Genomic DNA, 5,039 nt, shown 5'->3' with positions numbered 1-5,039 from the left:
AGACAAAAGTAACACTTAAACAACCAACTTTATTAAGAAAATAAATAGTGTCAAAAGAAGCATGTCCTAAACGACTATGTCAAAGTTCATAAGGTGCTCGTAACCGCCTGGAGGAAACATTTGCCAAGAAAGCACGTTGTCCTTGCTGTAGTACATATAATCCATCTTTACTTATGACCTGAGCTAGAAGCTCCTTTGATACCTAATTCTGAATTGTAAACACACAATTAGAAAATAAAACATCAACGAGATTTCATTGGTAAGCTTGCTGATAGATAAAAGATTCCTGGTGAGTTGTGGTACCACGAGAACATCAAGCAGATTAATAGTAAGAGATATAGTGGATGTACCAATATAAGAAATAGAAGAAGATTTATCATTACCAAAAATGACCCTTTCATTACCAGAATAGGTAGAGACCGAATCCAAATGTGAAGGAGAAAAGGCCATAGATGCACAAAAATCTACAAACCAATCAGGTGCGCTATTTGAAACATTGCACTGGGCTTGAAAGGCTTACGCTAAATTTACGTCGTGAGGTGAAGAGCGACTAGCAAAGGTGTGAAAATCAGGAAACTGATTTGCATAATGACCGTATTTGCGACATAATTGACAGTGAAAAGGTCGTCTAGAAGAGTCACCACGACCACGACCTCATGAAAAACCACGACGGGAAGATCCGTGCCCTTGATTGGCGGTGGAATAACCACGGCTAGAAGATGCAGCAGTTCAGGCAACATGAAGGGGTTGCTATTTGTCATAGTAGATAAAAATAACTCATGACTCTCGGCTTGAGAGAGAAGATCACAAAACGAGGGACGGTGACGGATCAAGCATTGTGTGGTTGAGAACATTTCAAATAATCAACCAAGACTAAAGAGGAACCCGTGAATCTTATCAGATTCCTCAAGGGGTGACCAATAGCACTGATTTGATCAAATACAACTTTAAATTTTCGACTATAATCAACAATAGTAGATGATCCCTTCTGAAGATGAAGAAGAGAATCACGAAGAGTGTGTACCCGTTCAACAGAGTCATGATTGTACGTATTTTCCAAAGCCTTCTAAACAGCATGAGCAGTATCATGACCGAAGGTCTCAGCCATAGCTTCTTCAGATAAAGATGAATGTATGAGAATAAGTGTGCGTTGATTAGCAGCGATCCAGGAAGCATATGCATGGTTTGGAGAAGAGACATTGTTGGCAAAAATGGTGGTTGGCGGAGCAAGGATAGACCATCAATATAACCAGTAAGTTTTTGATAACCAAGAAAGGGAAACATCTGTCGTCGCCATATTAAATAGTTGGAGAAGAAAGCTTAATGGTAAGCATGTGAAGAATTGTAGCAAGAGGAAGAGGGGAGTCGGCAGACTCAGTTCTGACGGCTATGAAGATCAACGAAGATGAAGAAGAAAGAAGAGGCCATGAAGAAATTAGGTTAATATCATAATAGGGTTTGTGAAAATCACCATATGTGGTGATGAGTATATTGATATCAATTTATAATACAACAATACAATAAAATAAGGAAATACAAAACAACTTTATTAATTTATGGGGTCATGAGAATGGGCTCTATCAATTACTTAGGATTAAAATAAAATTAAAGACATATATATATATATATATATATATATATATATATATATATATATATATATATATAGAGAGAGAGAGAGAGATATGAAGGTTGAAGAGCAACAACAATGAGGCCAAGCAGTGACGATGTTGGTGGCAGAGAGGAAGACAAGCGACGACGGTATCGATCTCCACAACCTTGGATGCAATGTGTATTGCATTGCCACCAACATTGTATGAGTTAGAGCTCCATTTGTCAAATACACAACATCTTCTTTCAGAGTGTAAGAGATGTGAGATAGAAAGGACGGTGAGGAAATCGATTCAAATTCAAAGAAGATATGTTTCCCGATTTATATCGATTGCCTTTGACGATTTGTTGCAGATTTTCCGATTGCTATTTTATGGGATTAATGGAGCATAAGGGCAATTTCGGTATTTCACATTGATAATTTTTAGGCTGATAAGATGTTACGTCGGATAAAATTGATTCTTTTATTAGATAGAAAGATTATTAAATCAATAGGATCTAGTTTAAGCGAGGATAACATCAATTAGCCATCACATTTGTCCCATCACATTATAGCTAAGCATAAGATCAAGACAATTAATTGTTTTCACACAACTTGTCCTTCCAGCCAAGATTACCGTAGTTATCAATGGCCACAAACACCAAAGGAAGTAGCGGAGTGATAATCTGTTTTTAAGCATAACCTTAAAGTTCTTTTGTTCTCTAGCAATTTTTTTTTTTTACACATCTTTCATGTAAACCGACATGGCTCGGGCCAAATGAAGTACGAAAATATCATATAGCATACATGATACACCAACACCAACACTCATGCACATGCTTTCCTCTCATATATGACATATCTAACATCCCCTTTTCCGAAAGACCATCATTAAACCTTCCATAGCCGAACAACACACATGATCATAACCATGTAATTCATCATGTACAATATGTACAATTCTTGACTGGTATAAATGAAATTTATGGAAGCATGTTATGTTATTTATCTTCAAGTACAAGGTGAAGATACCAATGAGTTAGGGATGAGAATAATATTGCATAAAATCTTTTTATAGAAAACATATAAGAAGATTTTAATATTCGTATTTATAAAAGTTTATAAAGTAGATAATTTTACAGAATCACTTTTTAGCATAAATAACGCAATTTAAAGAGACTGGTTCTATTGTATTCATATGATTCTGAAAAAGAAAAGAGATTGGCCACAACATTATTGAAAGCTGTCACCAGCCCATTTCACTCTTCACTCTTCACTCTTCACTCTTTATATACCTCTCTATCTCCATTCCTTCGTTGTATCCCCACTCCATAGTCCATAATATCCTCACTCAAAATGTCTCTTTTACCCCTCAGCTTCTTCCTCTTCTTCATCACACTATCTGCCATTGTGGCTTCTGCTGCAACTGTACAGACACTTAACACAAATCAGCAGCATCCAAATGATAAAGGTTACACCTTTCACAACCCAAAGCTTCCACCTAAAACCCTCACCACTTCCAAAAAATTTGAAGGTTCATCGGAGCTTGTCAACCTCCGATACCATATGGGTCCTGTTCTTTCTTCTCCGATCAGCATTTACCTCATATGGTATGGAAAGTGGGCCCCTACCCAGATGTTGCTGATCAAAGACTTCCTTCTATCTATCTCCACCACCAACCGCCGTGCAGCCCCGCATCCATCGGTCTCCGACTGGTGGCAGACGGTTTCACTCTACACCGATCAAACCAACGCCAACATCTCCCGCTCCATCCTCATCGCCGGAGAATATTCTGATCGTAAGTACACTCATGGAACACACCTCACTCGTTTGACAATCCAAGATGTCATTGCTTCATCCGTACGATCAGCTCCGTTTCCGGTTGATCACAAGAACGGGATTTACCTCGTCTTGACTTCCGTCGACGTCACCGTTGAGGATTTCTGTCGGGCCGTTTGTGGGTTCCACTACTTCACATTCCCATCGAAAGTAGGCTACACTTTACCTTACGCATGGGTGGGGAACTCCGGCAAACAATGCCCGGAGGTTTGCGCTTACCCGTTTGCCGTTCCGGCGTATATGCAGGGTGGAGGGCCGGGTGCATTAGCTCCACCCAATGGCGACGTCGGAATTGACGGGATGATCAGTGTGATCGGGCACGAGCTGGCGGAGCTGTCGTCGAATCCGTTGGTGAATGCTTGGTACGCCGGGGAAGATCCGACGGCGCCGACAGAGATCGGTGATTTGTGTGAGGGGTTATACGGGTCGGGTGGTGGAGGCGGGTACATTGGGGAGGTGATGAAAGACGGGTCGGGTCGTACGTTTAATATGAATGGTAGAAGAGGCAGAAAGTTCTTGGTACAATGGATATGGAGCCCCGTTTTGAAGGCATGTGCTGGACCCAATGCGAGAGATTGATTGATTATTGAATAATGGCATGCATTACCAGTGTACTATATGCATTTAATGTTGTACTTACACATGGTGATATGTTAAATGCTAAAGTGAAGGGGGAGGATGAGATTGATGAGAGTTGGGGGACCATGGGAGAAAAAGTTAAGGTTTTTTTTTTTTTTTCCTTAATTCATAGATTTTTTTTAGGTTCATAATTTTGATTTTTTAGATTTTTTTTAAGTATAAAAAAAAATATTGAGACATGGGGTTTAGTTTAATATCATCACATCTTGTCGTCTTAGACCATCTCCAACCCATTTCTATTTTTCCCTCATAAATAGAGTAAACAGTGTTTCATCTCCAACTCTACTCCATTTTCTATCCCATTTTTTACCCTAAAAAGTATATTTTTAGAATATTCCATTTTTATAACTTATATATATTGCCAAATACACCCCTCTAGTAATTAAACTCTATATTTATGATTGATTAATATAAATTAGTATATAACATGATATTATAAATATTAAATATTGCATTTAAATTATAATTAGTAGATAAAATAAACTAGAAATGTATAAAATAAAAATGAAAGAGACTAAAATTGGCAACCAAACTTCACCTCTATTTTGGGGATATGAATAGTATTCCCTTATATATGGGGAAATACTATTCATATCTCCAAAAATGGAGGTGAAAATGGGATAGGATTGGAGAAGAATGATGGAAGAAATGGAGTTTGAGGATGGGTTGGAGATGCCCTTGCTTCATGTTCAAAGAAATTGATATGACTTTTTGTTTAAAGCCTAATTAATTGATTGGTTAAAGTTAATGATTACCTTTTATGTATAACAAATTATCAATTCTAGATATTATTATACAATGGTACAAAGAAGGAAAAAATTAAATGTTAGTCGAATCAAATTTGACTTTTTCTTTATGCTATGTTTGATTATTGTTTGTAATCACATAATTAAAGTTTGAATCATGGAAAATAAAGTTAATAATCCCCATGGAAGTTAATTTCCTCACATGTGCATGTGCAAGTAATCTA

At 37.6% G+C, this 5,039-nt stretch overlaps 1 pseudogene; it reads left to right on the top strand.

Moving 5' to 3' along the window:
- Positions 1-2,849: 2,849 nt before the first annotated feature.
- Positions 2,850-4,349, top strand: LOC145133011 (protein EXORDIUM-like 5 pseudogene; annotated as a pseudogene).
- Positions 4,350-5,039: the final 690 nt, after the last annotated feature.

Source organism: Lactuca virosa, chromosome 8, assembly GCF_052849685.1.
Source record: "Lactuca virosa cultivar CGN04683 chromosome 8, Lactuca_virosa_CGN04683_v6, whole genome shotgun sequence".
In the NCBI taxonomy this organism is placed as follows: Eukaryota; Viridiplantae; Streptophyta; class Magnoliopsida; order Asterales; family Asteraceae; genus Lactuca; species Lactuca virosa.
The sequence above is the reverse complement of the archived record's forward strand: the minus strand, read 5'-3'. Positions and strand labels throughout refer to the sequence as shown.